Source organism: Aulostomus chinensis, chromosome 4, assembly GCF_037954235.1.
Source record: "Aulostomus chinensis isolate RoL2024-O1b breed Wild chromosome 4, RoL_Achi_v1.0, whole genome shotgun sequence".
NCBI lineage: Eukaryota > Metazoa > Chordata > Actinopteri > Syngnathiformes > Aulostomidae > Aulostomus > Aulostomus chinensis.
Genome location: NC_141323.1, coordinates 31,745,297 through 31,765,828, shown reverse-complemented (window position 1 = coordinate 31,765,828; position 20,532 = coordinate 31,745,297). Strand labels below are relative to the sequence as shown.

Sequence of the window (20,532 nt, the reverse complement as noted above, 5' to 3'; positions counted from 1 at the left end):
AGAGCAAAGCAGGGTAGTCTGTAGCAAAACAGCAGCCAGAGCAAAGCAGGGTAGTCTGTAGCAAAACAGCCAGAGCAAAGCAGGGTAGTCTGTAGCAACGTGCATGATCAGCATGCAACACGAGCTACAGGGAGCTACTGCTACATACCAACACAGACGTTGGTGAGAAGGCAGACGTGAGGCGGTCAGAGGCGGAAGCGAGGTGACCAGGAAGTGGGAGGACCCCGGACCCCAAGAGCAAGAGATTGACCAGGTAGATGCTGCCCCTATTTATAGAGCAGCGCCACACACTGGTTGGCTAATGATGGTACAAGCCAAGTCAGGCATCACCAACCAGTCTCACTGCTAGGATGGGACCTCTCATCCTGCCACATTTGCATTGATAATTACACTCCTGCACATCATGCTAGCCAGATTTAGCAGCTAGCCAAAATGTTGAAAATGCTTGCAAATTCATCCAAAAAACACAGAGAGTTGACTTTACTTTTTACATCTCAAGCCTCCACAAATTAATGTGTGCGACATCTATATTTTGCCTGTGAATTCATGAAGCTTTCTGATAGTCTGAACCATTTTACAGTACACACAATATACGTGTCACACAACAGTTAAGTCGGTTCATATTAAGATGAGTGCACACTGACTGTGTTTACATGCAATTACGTTCCTCCATCTTGTGCTAGGCTACTGCTCTGGCATGAGTCTGTCTGATGGCATGATTACAGTGTAGTTAAGGCCATAGATCAGAAGCTGTGGTTGTATTTGTTTAAAAAAGAGTGGTTTTAGCATCGTTCAAGTGCCTGCTCATTTGTGTTGATTTTTCTTTGTCTCTGATATTGCCTACAGATGCAGGAGCCTATTTTCCAGCTGCCCTGATCCTAGTAAGTACTTGCCTGTCCATCACATTTCACAGTTAATCAGTTATTTTTTCAGACCTCAAACATTGAAATAGACAACTATGTTATCTGGTCAAAGAAGCTGTTTTTTTCTTCTTCTTCTTCTTCTCTTCTCTTTTCTCCCTCTTTTCTTGGATCTCCAACACTACACCTACATGTATATATTTGATGGCTTATAATGTCTCATTCATCTGAGTGAGTTCCAACTCTCCTTTTTTAGGCGCTTCATTGGAATAAATCCTGAGAGTGTCTGCATGTTTTCCCTGTGCTGGTTCTCTCCAGGTACTCCAGCTTCCTTCCACAGTCCAAAGACATGCAAATGGAAATGCAACTCTAAATTGACCGTAGGTATGGCTGTGAGTGTGAATGGTTGTCTGTCAATATTTGTTGGCTGCGGTGGACTGCGATGGACTGCTTACCTGTCCAAGGTAATGTCCCTTCTGGGATAGGCTCCAGCCCCACCCTGTGACCCTTAACAGGATAAGCGGAAAAAATGGATGGATGGATGGATGGATGGATGGATGGATGGATGGATGGATGGATGGATGGGTGGGTGATCACTCACAGGACTGTGACTCTCTCACTCTGACCACTTCATGCTATGGGACTTATACTGACGTAACCTGATTAGCTCAGTCAGTCGAGCGTGAGACTCTTAGTCTCAGGGTTGTTGGTTCAAGCCCCATGTTGGGTGTTGATGTTAAACACCACTGCTTGTCCTCTCAGTTTTGAAAGCTTTGTTTGTAAATTGTCAGAAAAATCAGTGAATAAACAATACAAACTTAGGCTTTGTCAGAAATTCCATGCTTCCAAACTAACCAATATGAAAAAAACAAAAGGTGAGACTTTTTCGTGCGTTCGAAAAATTTGTATGCGCTTCATTGTATCCGCTTTCTATACTTCCATGCATCCCAGCTTATTTCTGTTAAGGGTTGCAGGGGGAGGCTGGAGCCTTTCCCAGTGGCTTTCAGGTGAGAGGCAGGTTTCACCCTGGACAGGGAGCCAGTCCATTGCAGGGCCAACACAAATAGACAGACAACCCACGCAGGCACGGGGAGAACATGCACACACCACACAGAAAGAACCTGTGCTCGAGCCAGGACTTGAACTTGCTTTGAGGCGACACTGTTAACCACGGTACCAACGTGCCACCCATTGACTGTAACACATTGTAAACAATATACACTCTTGTTATCATACGACATGTAGCCGTGTACAAAAATCAAATAAATTACATAGCATAAAAAGCATAAAAAGATGTGTTAAAAAGTTCAAAAATAAATAGAGTTCATAATCGTTAAAATTGGTTATAATGTGAGCAGGTTAAAAGCATAAATATAATATGTAACATTTAAAAAGTAAAACTATTTACAGTTAAAAAATAAATTCATCAAAAGGTCTTTAAGTTCTCTGAGTCTGTAAAAGATCAGTGATCTGAGAATAAGGAGAGGGGAAGAAGCCGAGTTTACATGTAACCTCAATTGTTTCCTGTCAATCATTTCATTCCTGTTTTATCTTTGGGTGTATTAAGACCGCAAAAGCCAATGAGAGGAAAGTTACTGTGTAAGGGGTGGGACTAGTGGCGCAGGTTTGTGAGGTGAGTCGTTAGCGCGCATGGGGAGAGAAACAGAGGCAATGATCAGAGAGTTAAGAGGGGAGGCATCATTTGTGTGGAGAGCATTTAAGTTTATTTTGGAGGTCGACGACTGGTGGTCCTGATGTAAACTTCTGTGTGACCTTCGAGAGGTGAATATTTATGCCTGTATTTGCGCTTTATCTCACTGTTGTAGTGAAAAGAGACTGGGTGTGTACGTGGTTAGCGACGTGCTAGCTAGGGATAGCATTCCATGTTAATGTGCCTGCAAATCGTAGCTTTAGCGTTGTAATATTTTTGGAGCGAAAGTAAAGGTAATGCGAATTCGACACGAGATAATGTTTGATAATTGTGGCTAAATTAAGATAATATGCTTGAAGGAGACGGACACTGGAGAGAGAGAGAGACGGGTTTCCATCAGATGGCTCTGCTGTTCTGCTGTGCCCTGTCCTGCTGTGTTTTCTTCTTCGTGACTTTCGCTGTCCCGCCATTGCGTGTGAGTGTTTGGATTGTGACTGCCACCACCATTGCCATTACCATTCAGACTCTCATCCTCCATTCCCGTTCTCCCCCTTCTAATAAAACCCTGGATTTGTGAGGACTAACATACACATGCACTTGCTTTTATTGTGTGCTCAGCTGCGAGTGAAGCGGCCATTACAGTTGTGAAGCCCCGACCGCACACGAGCTTCAATAAACAGGCCTGAAACAGGTAAAAATTAAATTAAAGGTTTTTCATATGAATGTGTGTGTGCCCACAGGTAAAATATTGAGTTTTAGTTGTTGTAAATTAAAGAATACCGTTTTAGAAAGTAACTTAAGGATTCTGAAAGGGATTAAATATGATGTATATTAAAAAAAAGAAAAGGGTTATCTTTTGTAGAGGAAACTGTTTTTTCCTTACAATTGAGGTGTTAAGGATGAATTGAGGGTATTTTATGTGAAACTATCTAACTAAAAAAGATTTTTATTTTCAGTGGAACGAAAGCTCAGAACCAAGAAAGACACTGTTTGTTTTGTTTTGAAAATCCTCTTCCTCATTGTTAATAATTTTGTTCATTGTATTTTTATAATACGAGAATATATTCAATTTTTATTTCATCCATCTCCGTGAACAAGTACCTGTGAAGGATTAATTTGCAATTCTTTTAACTTCAGCTTGAGGAAAGGGCAGCTTTGAGTCTTTAGGGACCAGCATGAACGAGCTTCCCTCACACACCTTTTCTTGAAGCGCCTTTCTGCAGCTTTGAAATTGAATTTCATGCAGCGTGTAATTTGAAGTAGACAGATTGCAGATGCAGTACTTTTCTCTCGATGACATCAACATTCTTTTCTTTGTATTGACAGGACACCTATTTGGCGTGTGAAAAGACCGTGAGGCTGTTGCACATCACTTTTTTTCTGAGATTGTAAAGTGAGTGAAATGGATATAGAACCCATGTGTGTAAGAGTCAAGGGCTTACGGCCATACCCCTCTGAACACGCCCGATCTCGTCTGATCTCGGAAGCTAAGCAGGGTCGGGCCTGGTTAGTACTTGGATGGGAGACCGCCTGGGAATACCAGGCGCTGTAAGCTTTTTTGTTTCTTTGTGAGGAAAGGGCAGCTTTGAATCTTTGGGGACCAGCATGAACGAGCTTCCCTCACACACCTTTTCTTGAAGCGCCCTCCGCAGCTTTGGAATGGAATTTCATGCAGTGGTTAATTTGAAGTAGACAGATGGCAGATGCAGTACTTTTCTCTCGATGACATCAACATTCTTTTCTTTGTATTGACAGGACACCTATTTGGCGTGTGAAAAGACCGTGAGGCTGTTGTACATCAGTTTTTTTCTGAAATTGTAAAGTGAGTGAAATGGATATAGAGCCCATGTGTGTAAGAGTCAAGGGCTTGCGGCCATACTGCTCTGAACACGCCCGATTTCGTCTGATCTTGGAAGCTAAGCAGGGTTGGGCCTGGTTAGTACTTGGATGGGAGTCCGCCAGGGAATACCAGGTGCTGTGAGCTTTTTATTTTCTTTGTGAGGAAAGGGCAGCTTTGAATCTTTGGGGACCAGCATGAACGAGCTTCCCTCACACACCTTTTCTTGAAGCGCCCTCCGCAGCTTTGGAATGGAATTTCATGCAGTGTGTAATTTGAAGTAGACAGATGGCAGATGCAGTACTTTTCTCTCGATGACATCAACATTCTTTTCTTTGTATTGACAGGACACCTATTTGGCGTGTGAAAAGACCGTGAGGCTGTTGCACATCACTTTTTTTCTGAGATTGTAAAGTAAGTGAAATGGATATAGAGCCCATGTGTGTCAGAGTCAAGAGCTTACGGCCATACCACTCTGAACACGCCCGATCTCGTCTGATCTCGGAAGCTCAGCAGGATCGGGCCTGTTTAGTACTTGGATGGGAGACCGCCTGGAAATACCAGGTGCTGTAAGCTTTTTTGTTTCTTTGTGAGGAAAGGGCAGCTTTGAGACTTTTGGGACCAGCATGAGCGAGCTTCCCTCACACACCTTTTGTTGAAGCGCCTTTCTGCAGCTTTGAAATGGAATGTCATGCTGCGTGAAATTTGAAGTAGACAGATGGCAGATGCAGTACTTTTCTCTCGATGACATTAACATTCTTTTCGTTGCATTGACAGGACACCTATTTGGCGTGTGAAAAGACCCTGAGGCTTTTGCGCATCACTTTTTTTCTGAGGTTGTAAAGTGAGTGAAATGGATATAGAACCCTTGTGTGTAAGAGTCAAGGGCTTACGGCCATACCACTCTGAACACGCCTGATCTCGTCTGATGTTGGAAGCTAAGCAGGGTCGGGCCTGGTTAGTACTTGGATGGGAGACCGCCTGGGAATACAAGGTGCTGTAAGCTTTTTTGTTTCTTTGTGAGGAAAGGGCAGCTTTGAGTCTTTGGGGACCAGCATGAGCGAGCTTCCCTCACACACCTTTTCTTGAAGCGCCTTTCCGCAGCTTTGAAATTGAATGTCATGCAGTGTGTAATTTGAAGTAGATAGATGGCAGATGCAGTACTTTTCTCTAGATGACATCAACATTCTTTTCGTTGTATTGACAGGACACCTATTTGCCGTGTGAAAAGACCCTGAGGCTGTTGCGCATCACTTTTTTTCTGATGTTGTAAAGTGAGTGAAATGGATATAGAGCCCATGTGTGTAAGAGCCAAAGGCTTACGGCCATACCACTCTGAACACGCCCGATCTCGTCTGATCTCGGAAGCTTAGCAGGGTTGGGCCTGGTTAGTACTTGGATGGGAGACTGCCTTGGAATACCAGGTGCTCTAAGCTTTTTTTGTTTCTTTGTGAGGAAAGGGCCGCTTTGAGTCTTTGGGGACCAGCATGAGCGAGCTTCCCTCACACACCTTTTCTTGAAGCGTCTTTCCTTTGCTTTGAAATTGAATGTCATGCAGCGTGTAATTTGAAGTAGACAGATGGCAGATGCAGTGCACTGGACTTCTCTCTACTCCTCTCTCTCCTCCTATATGTGTCATACATTAATTATACTCATAGGTATTACTAACTTGTCTCCTTCTCAGGATCCTTTTAGGCTCCTCTCATTCCAGATCTGGGTGCTGCTGGAGGAGGCTGCAGAGCTGAAGAGGCTCAAGCTGCCACCCGTAGCTCCACCTACTCACATCACCGTCTGTCCATCAGTCTCTCTCTCTCTTTTTCTCTGTCCCTCTCTTTCCTTCTACATATCCGTCTTCCTCCATTATCTGTTTTGTTCCTGTTCTCTTTCCCCCCAACCGGTCAAAGCAGAAGGCCGTCCCCATTGAACCTGGATCTGCTCGATGTTCCTGCCTGTTAAAAGGAAGGTTTTTGTCGCCGCTGTTGCAGGATGTGCTTGCTGATGGAGAATTGTTGGGTGTAGATTCATTGAAGGAGTTTGGTACTGGACCTGCTCTACCTGTGAAGTGTCATGAGATAAGTTTTGTTGTGATTTGGTGCAATATAAATAAGATTAACTTGACCAGTGTTATTTGTGGTCTTTCGTTAATTGCATGCCACATGAAATTATTATTAGTCACTTTTATCTCACATTTGACCTGCAGCTGCAGTCTCACAGTGGCAAGACGAGAACACTTCTACTTCTGATGATAACAGTTTGTTCAACACTAAACTTCATCCAGTACCATGTTGTCAAACACTGGAACACCAGCACAGCACCTGAACAGGGACTTGAACCCTGGACCCTCAGATTAAAAGTCTGATGCTCTACCGTCTGAGCTACTCAGGCTCTTCCTACAGCATTTAGACAGGAAAAGAAACACCTGTGAAGGTCAAACTGCTGCTTTCTTGACTTGTTCAATCCTCCATGTTAAAGTCCACCATGCTTTTGATTGGCTCTGATTCTCTGTGGCAAAATCCAACAAGAGAATCCAAAAATGTCTTGAATGTCATAAGAATGCACAGGACAAGATGTTAGTCTCCTTCATGTCTGCAGTTCCTCCACTGGAAAGTAAAGTCAATGCTGTTCCTCTGCTGAAACCTGGGATCGGACCAGGGACCTTTAGATCTTCAGTCTAACGCTCTCCCAACTGAGCTATTTCAGCTCTGAGTGAGGGCCCTGCTTCTCTCATTTTATAATCTCTTCCACTCTCACTAGAACTTAGAGAGGATTTGAGCTTCTGAAGTCATGACACATTGAACAGTTCGACAGGACCATTTTTGATGAATGTCTGAATCACACAAGCCTTTTTTGTTTGTCTTCTTCCCAGTTGCCTCAACATTGTGTGAGCCAATAATTCCACATCTGTACCAGACACACCTCTTGTTGGTGGGTTTTCTGGATCTTTCTGTTCTAACAGTGTCTTTTATCTTAAATATGCCACTTTCACATGAAAACATCAATAACAGGACAATATCAAAACTATTATTGCTGCTGTTGCTGTTGTTGGTTTTTGTGTCTGTCTTCCATCCCCCTGTCCCCCTGTCTTTCTCTCTGCTTGTCTTTCACCCTCATCTTGTTCCCATCTTTTTGTCACTCTCTCCCTCCTTTCTCTCTGTCTTTTGTCTTTTCTTCTCTATATTTGTCTTCTGCTGCTCCAGTATCAGCTCCTATCACACAGTGGTCCAGAACCATTATGAAGCCTGATCATGAATGTGAGCAAAGCTCTTGGAACAGGCCTGCTGCCACCACAACTAAGATCCTGCAGGTCACTAGAAACTCCAGTGTCCAGCTGACAAGTGGACTTTCCTCTGATCAATGGTGGTGCTGAGTTTAGCAAACATCTCCAACAAGAAGATGAAGGAGGCCATCAACTCCTCCAAGCTCAACATCTATACTGGCTTTACTGGGAGATCAGGAGGTCAAAGCAGATCTTCACCCTCCACCTCAGATGGTTTCTACTCACAGAGATGAGGGACCAGTTCAAACCAGCTACCTGGAGCTCCCTTAAGCCATTGTCCCCATCAGCTAACATCTGGATCTGGACCTGCACCGGTGCTGATTTGTGTCTTGAGTTCCCAGAGTTTGTTGAACCAGAGAGGCTTCAACTGGTGACGGTCGTGCAACCAAGTGTGAAGGTGAGCCTGCATTGTCTGATCTGGAGCTAACAGGGGAATTAGCAAGTGCTCTGACTGTTCTAGAGTTGCTGCTTAGTTGAATTTGAATTTATTTGTTGAAATGTTCCAGTTTCTATGAGGTCAGGGAAGATTGGTGTGGATCTAAAGGTCCCTGGTTGGATCCCAGGACATTGTTTTGGCTCATTTGAACATTTTCAAACCCTCGTTGCTCAGATTTTACATGAATTTGATCATGACTTTTGGACAAATGTTTTATGTATGAATTAAATAATCACTTCAGTTATGAATTTAGTGAGTCACCCAGACTTGGTCAATAACAAAAGTTAGTCTGGTTATTATTCAGTTTCCAGTCAGTAGGGACACACACACACGCACACACACACACACACACACACACACACACACACACACACACACACACACAGCCTGTCTTTGGTATAAAATGGTCTGTCACGTTCACGTTGGAAGATTTCTCTGAAAGAGAGATTCTTCATCTGACACCTGAGTCTTGATCCACTGATTCCTCTGATCCACCTCTTTCTGCTCCAACAAGGCTGACATGGATCAGGTGGGTCCATGTCATCCAATCAGTAGGTTTCTCCTCTCAATTAATTTTCTTCATCCCAGTTTAGATTGATTCTTCTCAGCCTCATGAAGGAGCATCTGATCAGGTGTTTGGCTGCTTGTTAGTTGTAATTCCATAGATTTTTATCTCAGATGTTATAGAATTAATAAGAACATCTTAAAGACCTTTGTCCAACACTTGAAACTCACCTGTCTGTGGAGGCCCAACTGGCCTTTGGTAATGAGGTGGTGGATGCATGTGAATGAAATGAGGCTCGTGTTGCTGTGAGGAGCCACTAGAGGGAGACACCTGTCGGTCCTCCCAGCTGACAATGAGGCTTCACAGCTGCATTTGAAGCTGTCCTTTATGAGTCACAACTGTCTTGAGTTCAGGAGCCAAACTCACCGAAAACATATGCAAGTGGCTTTGGACAAAAGCATCTGCTCAATGAAATTGTAGGATTGTAGAATTCTATAAATGTAGAATATAATTGTAGAAATGCTCTCTATCACCACCCCCAACGTCTGTGCCAGGGTCTCTGGCCAGTGGTCAATGGCTCCTATCACCTGCCCAGGATGGATCAAGCTTGCTTGTCTTTGTAATTCTGCACTTATTAGAGACCTGGAAACAAAGGAATGCTGAAAAAGAGAAAATAGGACCTCACACAAATGGGCTTGTGACACAATTTTAAAGAATTGTGTGAATGTGAATCTTTTACAAATGTGTGTGTGAATGTGGTTGTTGTGGCCGAGTGGTGAAGGCGATGGACTAGAAATCCATTGGGGTCTCCCTGCTCAGGTTGGAGTCCTGCCAACAACGTTAAAGTGTTGATGTTCTGGAGGAGACAACATCTGATCTTTTTAGATCCACGAGTCAAAGGTTTTCTTTAAAGTGCTGCAGCAGCTGAGGATGAGGGAGAGACAGAATTTCAAACCATCTTTGTGAGGACATTTTGAAAAATGATGACATTTTGCCACAGTTATTATTGACTTGGAACACTGCAAAAATATCCCCTCTCCAAAAACCCTCCTCTTCAACTTTGTACCCAAGTTGTCTCCTCATCAGGCACCACAGGATCCAGGATGTTCAGTCAAAAAGTCATTAATGATTTTAAAAATGTCCATCAAACACAAAATAAGGCTTCAAATAGGTAAAATCACCATCTGTAGACTGGACCAATATGCTGATGTGATCCTTTGATTAGTTTAGGATCAGTCAGAGATCAAAGACTGAAGCAGGAGATCAATGCTCAGAACCCAGAGATCAAAGACAGAATTCAGACATCAAACACATACCTGATGGAGGCTCCACCCCCCCCCCAGACAGTTTCCATGTAAGTCGTAAGTTTTATTTTTAAAGCGCCAAATCACAACAAGTGTTATCTTCTTTTTATTCTTTTTATTAAAGATTGAAGCTCCATACAAGACAGAGTTTGTAGACAAGAACATCACAGCCTGGGAAGCTTTCACTTCTTTTGATGGACAGCTTTGATTTCAGGTTCTACCTCTGTAAAATTGAAAGTAAAGTAAATGAAGCACCTGTGAAGGTAAAACTGATGATGTCATGACTTGTTCAGTCCTCCAACGTTAAAGTCCAGCAAGCTTTTGATTGTCTCTGATTCTCTGTGGCAAAATCCAACAAGAGGAAACAGAAAATCTTGAGGTTGTCTCACTTTTTTTTTTAAAGAAACTCTGCATAGGACAGTGATAGGATGCTTGTTTCCTTGGATGAAAAAGTCTGGTACTCTCATCTTCTTAAACATTTACTTGTTCAATCAGGACAAGAGAATCTGAGCTTGGATGTCATTTTGTAGTAAGAGGTGAATTAAACTTGTAAACATCAGCTGGTGTTCACTCTGATGATGTATCGATGGTTTGTATTCTGCCTTCTGTAGCACGATGCTGCTGGGAAGAAGCCTGATTATGTCAGAGTTGTGTTCAGTGGCTCCTGCTGGGTCCATTTCTGACAAATAGGCTCCAAAGAGTTCAGGTGTTTAAAAGCTCAGGGTTGCTGTCAGCAGACGAGGTGGCCGAGTGGTTAAGGCGATGGACTGCTAATCCATTGTGCTCTGCACGCATGGGTTCGAATCCCATCCTCGTCGTGAGCGACTCTGGTTTCTACTCCAACATTATGGAATTACTGTGAGGCTTTTAACTGACACAGATACCAGTTGGGTCAACTTCCCTTTCACAACCTGACCAAAACAACTCTGACACCCAGAGCTCACATGTGTCAATCACCTCTGTAGAAGGTCCCGCCCCCACAGAGCTATAAATCCTCCCATCAGTGAAGAAAACTGAAGACACCTCTTGGATGAGAGCTGAAGCATCTTCAAGAAACCTGAAACAGTCCACTTGGTATGTTTAAATAATTCTACAATTTCTATAAGCTTTTGTCCAAAGCCACGTGCATGTATCACATGTATATAATATATATGTGATACTCTTTCATCTACTCATGAACCAAAAATGCAGTCTAATACCAGTAAATTTGTGCAGAAAAATGTCATTTGTGCTCCTTCTTTTATTTATTTGTTTATTTAGTATTTTTTTAATGTATTTTCTTTCAATTCACATTTTGTCCATTAACTTCATAATCACTCTTCACAGTCGCCATCTCATCACATGACTAAAGTTTGGGTTCTGTATTGGTGGTAAAATATCCTTCCATGCCCCTCACTAGTTTGCACACAGAAAAGCATATTTTACTGGTTTCTAATCTCTTAGTGTGTTCTCTCTCTTAAACCAGCTGTGGCAGCTTTCATTGTGTGATTGATTTTAAAATATAAAGATAGAACAGAACCATTGGAAGAAGATGTCAGGACATTTGAAGGAATGTAAATCTCCTGTTGAAATGTTGCAGTGTGCAGCTGAGGCTCTCTGGCAGTGGCACAAGGAGCCACAATGGCAGAACCTGGACCCTCCTGGAGGAGAACCACAGGTGAGGGCCTTCTTGGCTCCAGATTGATGGAAATCAAGTGTCTGAGGCTGTTAGCAGCCATGAAGTTGATCTGGTTGGGCACTGGTATTTTTTCTTGCTGCAGCTCAGGAGTGATTCAGGAGAAGAGTTTCAGAACAGCCAAGGTTGGGGACTGGAATTTTCAAATTTCCTCTGGAACCAGACAACCTTGGGAGGTAAAACCTCACATCATAGCCACTCAGATGCAGCAGCAGAAAGAAGCTGTCATCTACCCTGACAGTCAGAGCATCAAGTCAAGAAAACATCAACCATCTTGTAGTTCCAAACCTTCACCTGTCAGATTCAGCTACTTCTTATTGTGGGACTTTAAATTTGAACACAATGGAATTTGGACAAGGAGTTTTCCTTCAAGTCAGAACATCATCGTCCAGCCTCCAACCAGAGGTCCATCAGTTATCATGGGAGCCACATGTGGAGTCTGGATTCTTTTCTAGAATGTGACGGCAATGACAGTCCTGCCAAGTGACATCACTGACATGAATGGATGACTTCAGTCACATGAATGGATGGCTTCAGTCACGTGAATGGATGACTTCAGTCACATGAATGGATGACTTCAGTCACGTGACTGGATGACTTCAGTCACATGACTGGATGATTTGAAAATTTTGTTGTTGGCCTCTGGACCTTTTTTAAATCAGTAGTTGACCACAGGTAGCTTAGCCAACTGTTAACTAATTAACTTTTAGTCCAGACAAAGAATGTGGGTTGACAGTTATTCATACACAGTCTTTGGTTTCAGATGCAGCCTCAACTGAGACTCCTGGTTCAGAGGATGGGTTTGTTTGCTGTCAGGTTGCCACCTTTCAGAAATGAAAATCAGGGACGCCCACCACGGCTCCTGGGGGCCATGACCACCAGGGGCCTGACTCCCATGAGGTGGGTGCCCACAGCAGTGGTGTGTTTTATTTTGTAGGTGTTATTAGTCAAGGGGTGATCAAGAAAGCAATTCCTCCTACTTAAAGCTTGAAATGCTTTATCACCAATAAACACATTCTTTATTGTTCAACACTGAACTGCACAATTAAGTTTTAAAATACAAACTCAATAAATGGAGAACTTTATGTGACTTAAGTTCATAACACATCAGCAGGTTTCCCTCCCTTCTTTTTCCAAGTCTCCTTCTTGTTCCTCCTTGCAGCTCTGGGGAACTCTTGGTCTCTCAAAGCCCTGTTGGAAAACTCTGAACAGGACTGCTCAAAGTTGAGAGTGATCACTCCTTTGAGCTCCATGGAGCTCCTGTTCCTGCAGTCACTCCATTTCTGCTTTTCATTTTGTGTTTGTATTAAAGTTTTATTGCTGAAAAAAAGAGACTTTTTTGCCTTTTTCTTGAAGTAAATATATGAGGGTCGAAACTGACCCATAACACCATGGATGTTACAATAGTTAATAATATTAAAATGAATAATAAATCAAACCAATCCATGTCAGAGATGTGTTCTAACACCCCTCAGTAATGGTCAGGAAACACAACAACCTTTTGTTTATTTCTATGATTTTCTTGAGGTTCATTTGATCATTTTTTAACTGAAATCGAGGGTTTACTGACTAAAAAAAGGTCCAGAGGCCCACAACAAAATATTCCCATCAATATTTCCATGGATAAGGAAGCCTAACAAGGTAACCGGGAGATGGGAAACAACTTGGATGATAGAAAATTGTTTTTAGTTTATTTGACAGCTGATTGAAGACGAGGGTCAAAACTGACCCGTTAACATAAGAGATGGGAACAGAAAGCGAACACAAGAGGAAGGTTGAAGCTATGAAAAAGGAGTTTGATAAAAATCTTGAACTGACAGTAGAAATATCCTTTTTTATGTTTCCCTTTGTTGACAGAAGTCACTTTAGCTTGGCAGTGAAAAGAATCTCTGCTAGCTTGACAAATAAGTGGCACAAACTGGGTTCAAGCTGGACTTTGGACACTGGTATCTGCAACAACTCCCATCAACTCCTAATCTAGCATCTCTGCTGTGCTCAAACTATTTTACAGAACATTTGACAGACCTGTGGAGCAGTGAGGACAGACATGAGTTGATCCACATGATCCACTGAAGCGCCATTTTCCCCTGCCACTGAGGTCACCAACATGAGCTGGAGTTGGGACTCTTGAACTGAACCTGGTATCACAGCGACACCTACTGCTGCAAAATGGAACAGCAACATTGAACCCAAGTACAGGATTGGAGGGAGACTGATGGTCGCTGTTTGGGTTTTTGAAAAACAAGGAGGGCGTTGGTTCAAGCTGGATTCTCAGAGACTATTTCACCAACCTCTACATTGGAATCTACACTGTCATCCAGTCATGTGACTGAAGTCATCCAGTCATGTGACTGAAGTCATCCATTTATGTCAGTGATGTCACTTGGCAGGACTGTCATTGCCTTCACATTCTAGAAAAGAACCCAGACTCCACATTTCCTCCTATCTATTATTGTGTCCCACCCTCCTGGTTCTTACTCTGAATTCTCAGAGTTTATATCCAGTTCAGTTCTCAAAACAGATTCAGTCATGAGTGTAGATTAGTTTCCTTTTCTCCACTGATTATATGTCAAGGTTTGTGTGTGGGGGTGGAGCCTATCCCAGCAGCCTTCGGACAAGAGGCAGGGTTCATCCTGGACAGGTCACCAGTCCATCACAGGGCCAACACATAGAGACAGACAACCATTCACACTCACAGCCACACCTACAGTCAATTTAGAGTATCAATCAGCCTCGTCCCCTCTTGATGTCTTTGGACTGTGGGAGGAAGCTGGAGTACCAGAGAGAACCCACACAGGAACAGGGAGAACATGCAGACTCACACAATTGGGGCTCAAATCTGGAACCTTCTTGCTGTGAGGCCACAGTGCTGACCACTGCACCATTGTGTCCCCTGAAAATGCCACCAGATCGTTTGGATTGTCTATAAAATCAAGTACACATGAACATGAAGAGGTTTTCACAGGGCTGGTGGTGCAATGGATAGCATGACTGACTACTGTCAGAAGATTCTAGCTTCAACTCCTGGCTCGCTCACTTAAAACTTTATACTGAGAAGCTTTCACACCTGAAGTGTGAACCACTGCTAAAAGTCACTGAAATCCTCCAAGGTTTCCTCCTTGTCTGCTGTAAACATGAACACATGCATGGATCCTGCTACCTCTCACATGTTAAGCTGGCACTTGACAGTGACAGCAGGAGAACAAGAAATCCCAGAGTGTCATCAACATTTCCTGGAAACTAAATGACAGAAGCCAGTGGCGGCTGGTGAAAAAAATTCTTGGTGGGGCTGGTGTGCCAAAAACATTTCCGTGCCTAGTCTAGTATAATCATTCAAAAAGAGCAGCCGGACAATTATTCAATGTTTTAAAATAGTATTTACTTTCCTTCTTAAAATCGACAGTTTCAAAGACAAAAAAAAACAACAACAATTTACAACTACAGTCAATTTTATGCGATCAAATATTATACAATGATGTTAACTTTACAGAAGGTGATTTGAGCTTAATCTATACAATACAAATCAACAATGTGTGTGTTTGTCTCTCTCTCTCTCTGTCTCTCTCTTTGTTCATCTGTGTCTGTCTCTGTCTCCTTCTCTGTGTCTCCGTCTTTGTGTCCTTTTCTCTGTGTCTCTATCTCTGTTTGTCTGTCTCTTAGTGTGTGTGTCTCTCTCTGTCTCTCTCTCTTTGTGTCCGTCTCTCTTTCTCTCTTCGTCTACCTGTCTCTCTCCCTCTGTCTCTCTGTCTATTTGTTTCAGTCTTTCTGGGTGTGTGTTTGAATTCAGCAGTTATTTGTACAGGAACTTTGCTCGTCTCTCTTTCTGGGAGGCAAATTTCTCAATGACCCTGGTGTTGAAACCAGGAGTGTTTCGTGTCAGTTTTTTCTCAATGGAGAGCATAGCCAGAGCGTTGAGCCGATCTTGTGCCATTGCATTTGTAAGAAAAGTTTTTATCCTCTTCAAAGTGGAGAAGCACCTCTCAGATTCTGACGTTGTCATTGGTGTGGTGATGAGGATGTTGAGCAGACTTACAGTTTCAGTGAACGTGTCTTGAAGGTTATTTTCCATCAAAACCTGATAGAGAGCCAGTGCACCACTGCAACTCTGAAACTCTTCGTTCCCGTAGATCAGAGACAGCTCTGTTTGAAGTCTGGCCTTGTCCAATGAGGGATAGGCTTCCACTGTGGTTTTCAGTGCTGAATCTGGGAACTTTCGGCTGTGCTGTGGGAACAGGTCTCCTTGCAGGAGTGTGGCGCTGACAAGATGCTTGGTGAAACTAAATCTCTCCTTGGCATGGCTCACAATGGTGTCACATACCTATGCAATGATATAATTATACAAAATAGGAATTATTGCATCTTCACTTGTCTTAATACATTGACCTGATGAGCTAGCCTACATTATGTAATAAACATACTGTAATGATTCACATCATCATAAAAGAATATACATTTAAGTCTGGACCACTGTATCATATGGCCAACATCTTATTTTGATTTTATTTAATAATGTGATTCAAATCACACTAAGAAGCAAGTTCTTACCTCCAGTGCCAAATGGTGCAGTGTGTCTTCTCCCAAGGTTCTGCGTCTCTTTGCGGGTGGCTCCTGAGCAGGTCCCCTGAACTCCTCATCCTCAGCCAGAGTAGGCACATCCTCCCTGACCCAACACATAAGTTTCATGAGTAAGTTCTAAAAACTGGTTAGGGATACATTAACAAAACCAAAGGTGGATATCATTACTGTCAATTATATTATACAGATAAATCAATTCTTTAAATAAGATGATATATAAGCATTTAAGTCTACATATACAGAGAAATTTAGGTTAGGCTACAAATTAATTAATTTAGCATACCTGATAGCCTGCATGTGGTCAATGAATGTCTGGGTGACTCCTGCCATGTAGACAGCATCAATGTTTCTCTTCTGCAGCTGGTTGTAAAGGATGTCCACATGTGGCATGATTTTGTGGAACAGGGCCAGTAAAAAACAAAAAGTTTCATCTTCCAGCATTCTCACATAGCCACCAGCTTCTCTCTTTGTCTGGCTATCAAACCCTTCACTGTTCCGGATAGCCTGAAAGCAATTCACCAGATCCTTCTTGTGCTCATAAACTGTGTTAACACGACTGTTGAAGTTCCAACGTGTTGATGATGCACTTGGAAGTCGGTGCGCAACCATCTCATCAAGCACTGCAGTTCTCTTGCTTGACTTAGAGAAAAGAGAAGCAAATCCCCCCATGTCAGAAAAAAAGTGACTGATCTGAGGGATGTGGGAGGTTGCTTGCTGCAGTATCAGGTTTAACTGATGGGCATAGCAGTGAACATAGTGAGCGTTTGGATAGATGTCTTGTACCTTTCGCTGCACTCCTCCTTTGGCACCCCTCATCACAGCTGCCCCATCACAGGCCTGGGCAATCAGCTTCTTTTCTTGTCCCTCAGAAAGGATGCTGTGCAGCCTCTCCAATAAGGCACTGGCTATTGCATCCGCACAGGTGTTGGGCAGTTTCAAAAATTCAAAGAACCGCTCTTGAATATTGTGGCGGTCGTCAATGTATCTCAGAACTAAGACTAACTGACACTGTGTTGAAACGTCAGTAGTTTCATCAGCCTGGATCGCTAAAAAGTCTGCCGATTTAACTTCATCCAGGATCTGTTCTCTCAAAACTGCCAGCATACAGTCCAGGAGCTCGTTCTGTACTGTCTTCGAGGTGCCTTTAAAAACGGTTGCATTTTCAAGGTGCTCCCTCAAGTCCCGATCAATGGATGCCATCAAGTCAACTGGACCTCTGAATATTCCAGCGTTGTCAGAGGAATCACTTTCGTCATGTCCCCGCAGAGCCAGTTCAAAAGCACCACAGAATTTAACAGTTAATTATCTTAGATAAGATGTTACGGTTCTTATCTACGTCATCATTGTGCTTCCTTACAGGGATGCGGTGACTGTCATCGAGCTGCGTTGCTATGCTAATCTTCCCAAGAACCGCTAGCTTCACGCAGTTTTCCATGTGAATTTTCGCTCTTTCGTGTTTCTTAATCCGCTCGGAGAGGTGCTTTAGGTCAGTGATTCCTGTCTGTGTCCATGCTGAATCACACCGGTCACTCCTGAAAGGGATGCAGGGGAAGCAAAAAAGTGCGTTGGCTGCTCCACAACCCGTCAGCCACGGCTTGCGCTGAAACCAGCTCCGGCAAAAAGTCCTGTTGTAGGACTGCTGGATGTTGATTTCAGGCTTGTCCGGTCCCAGCTCCTTAACGCGGATTTTTTCCGCCATGGTCCTCCTCGCAAAAGGGACATTTAAAAGGGATCTCACCGAATTTGGTGGAAACTGCTGCTCTTGAACTTCGATCGTTGTTGTCGCCATTTTCTCTCTCACTCACTTCTCGCGGTATTTTTTTCGTAGGGATTCGGAAATCTGGGAATCTCACTACGCAAAAAGAATATCGCGGGCTCCTCTGCTAGCTTTAGCAATCCAAACCTTCACGCATTTTACGTTGGCGTAGGGGCGACTTTTCCAGCGCCCCAACGCCGTTAAATTTGGCGATGTTGATTGGCCAATTATTCATTATTTTTCCCTAGCAACCATACAGGATTGGCTAATTAATTGCAGGTCTGGGGCGCTTTGACGAGCGCCCCTAAAGACAAATTATACAGTCTATCAGAGTAAATTCACTATTAATTGAATGAGTCAGTTGGCGTAAATGTTGTTTAAATGACCCATATTGCATGTAGACACACACAATTAAGTAAGGCTCACACTGACGATACAAATTGTAAACATATGCACATATATATGTATCAATACATGTAGGGATTTTCCTCTCCACAGCTGGTGGGGCGGCGCCCCAGCGCCCCCTATGAGCCAGCCGCTACTGATACTGGCTTTACTGGGAGATCAGGAGGACAAAGCAGATCTTCACCCTCCACCTCAGATGGTTTCTCCTCACAGAGATGAGGGACCAGTTCAAACCAGCTACCTGGAGCTCCCTTAAGCCATTGTCCCCATCAGCTAACATCTGGATCTGGACCTGCACCGGTGCTGATTTGTGTCTTGAGTCCCCAGAGTTTGTTGAACCAGAGAAGATTCAACTGGTGACGGTCGTACAACCAAGTGTGAAGGTGAGCCTGCATTGTCTGATCTGGAGCTAACAGGGGAATTAGCAAGTGCTCTGACTGTTCTAGAGTTGCTGCTTAGTTGAATTTGAATTTATTTGTTGAAATGTTCCAGTTTCTATGAGGTCAGGGAAGATTGGTGTGGATCTAAAGGTCCCTGGTTGGATCCCAGGACATTGTTTTGGCTCATTTGAACATTTTCAAACCCTCGTTGCTCAGATTTTACATGAATTTGATCATGACTTTTGGACAAATGTTCTGTTTATTAATTAAATAATCACTTCAGTTATGAATTAAGTGAGTCACCCAGACTTGGTCAATAATAAAAGTTAGTCTGGTTATTATCCAGTTTCCAGTCAGTTAGGACACACACACACACACACACACACACACACACACACACACACACACACACACACACAGCCTGTCTGTGGTATAAAATGGTCTGTCACGTTCTCTCACATTGGAAGATTTCTCTGACTCCATTGTCAATAAAGACATTCTGCATCTGACACCTGAGTCTTGATCCACTGATTCCTCTGATCCACCTCTTTCTGCTCCAACAAGGCTGACATGGATCAGGTGGGTCCATGTCATCCAATCAGTAGGTTTCTCTTCTCAATTCATTTTCTTCATCCCAGTTTAGATTGATTCTTCTCAGCCTCATGAAGGAGCATCTGATCAGGTGTTTGACTGCTTGTTAGTTGTAATTCCATAGATTTTAGTCTCAGATGTTATAGAATTAATAAGAACATCTTAAAGACCTTTGTCCAACACTTGAAACTCACCTGTCTGTGGAGGCCCAACTGGCCTTTGGTAGTGAGGTGGTGGATGCATGTGAATGAAATGAGGCTTGTGTTGCTGTGAGGAGCCACTAGAGGGAGACACCTGTCGTTCCTCCCAGCTGACAATGAGGCTTCACAGCTGCGTTTGAAGCTGTCCTTTATTAGTCACAACTGTCTTGAGCTCAGGAGCCAAACTCACCAAAAACATATGCAAGTGGCTTTGGACAAAAGCGTCTGCTCAATGAAATTGTAGGATTGTAGACTTCTATAAATGTATAATATAATTGTAGAAATGCTCTCTATCACCATCCCCAACGTCTGTGCCAGGGTCTCTGGCCAGTGGTCAATGGCTCCTATCACCTGCCCAGGATGGATCAAGCTTGCTTGTCTTTGTAATTCTGCACTTATTAGAGACCTGGAAACAAAGGAATGCTGAAAAAGAGAAAATAGGACCTCACACAAATGGGCTTGTAACATAATTTTAAAGAATTGTGTCAATGTGAATCTTTTACAAATTTGTGTGTGAATGTGGTTGTTGTGGCCGAGTGGTGAAGGCGATGGACTAGAAATCCATTGGGGTCTCCCTGCTCAGGTTGGAGTCCTGCCAACAACGTTAAAGTGTTGATGTTCTGGAGGAGACAACATCTGATCTTTTTAGATCCACGAGTCAAAGGTTTTCTTTAAAGGGCTGTAGAAGCTGAGGATGAGGGAGAGACAGAATTTCAAACCATCTTCGTGAGGACATTTTGAAAAATGATGACATTTTGCCACAGTTATTATTGACTTGGAACACTGCAAAAATATCCCTTCTCCAAAAACCCTCCTGTTCAACTTTGTACCCAAGTTGTCTCCTCATCAGGCACCACAGTGTCCAGGATGTTCAGTCAAAAAATCATTAGTGATTTTAAAAATGTCCATCAAACACAAAATAAGGCTTCAAATAGGTAAAATCACCATCTGTAGACTGGACCAATATGCTGATGTGATCCTTTGATTAGTTTAGGATCAGTCAGAGATCAAAGACTGAAGCAGGAGACCAATGCTCAGAACCCAGAGATCAAAGACAGAATTCAGACATCAGAGACAGAA

At 43.1% G+C, this 20,532-nt stretch overlaps 1 long non-coding RNA gene, 4 other non-coding genes and 4 pseudogenes across 5 annotated transcripts; 7 read left to right on the top strand and 2 right to left on the bottom strand.

Moving 5' to 3' along the window:
• The first annotated feature begins 2,546 nt into the window (after positions 1 to 2,546).
• Positions 2,547 to 3,370, top strand: LOC147267045 (uncharacterized). Its single transcript, XR_015112665.1, has 3 exons — positions 2,547 to 2,642; positions 2,871 to 2,986; positions 3,130 to 3,370. It is a non-coding gene; the product is annotated as an uncharacterized LOC147267045 (long non-coding RNA).
• Positions 3,371 to 3,947: 577 nt separating this feature from the next.
• LOC147267044 (5S ribosomal RNA) lies at positions 3,948 to 4,066 on the top strand. The gene has a single exon (XR_015112911.1). It is a non-coding gene; the product is annotated as a 5S ribosomal RNA (ribosomal RNA).
• Positions 4,067 to 4,376: 310 nt separating this feature from the next.
• On the top strand, positions 4,377 to 4,495 carry LOC147267043 (5S ribosomal RNA; annotated as a pseudogene).
• Positions 4,496 to 4,805: 310 nt separating this feature from the next.
• LOC147267042 (5S ribosomal RNA) lies at positions 4,806 to 4,924 on the top strand (annotated as a pseudogene).
• Positions 4,925 to 5,235: 311 nt separating this feature from the next.
• Positions 5,236 to 5,354, top strand: LOC147267041 (5S ribosomal RNA; annotated as a pseudogene).
• A 311-nt stretch (positions 5,355 to 5,665) lies between these two features.
• On the top strand, positions 5,666 to 5,784 carry LOC147267040 (5S ribosomal RNA; annotated as a pseudogene).
• Positions 5,785 to 6,660: 876 nt separating this feature from the next.
• trnak-uuu (transfer RNA lysine (anticodon UUU)) lies at positions 6,661 to 6,733 on the bottom strand. The gene has a single exon. It is a non-coding gene; the product is annotated as a tRNA-Lys (tRNA).
• A 243-nt stretch (positions 6,734 to 6,976) lies between these two features.
• trnaf-gaa (transfer RNA phenylalanine (anticodon GAA)) lies at positions 6,977 to 7,049 on the bottom strand. Its single transcript has one exon. It is a non-coding gene; the product is annotated as a tRNA-Phe (tRNA).
• A 3,557-nt stretch (positions 7,050 to 10,606) lies between these two features.
• On the top strand, positions 10,607 to 10,688 carry trnas-gcu (transfer RNA serine (anticodon GCU)). The gene has a single exon. It is a non-coding gene; the product is annotated as a tRNA-Ser (tRNA).
• Positions 10,689 to 20,532: the final 9,844 nt, after the last annotated feature.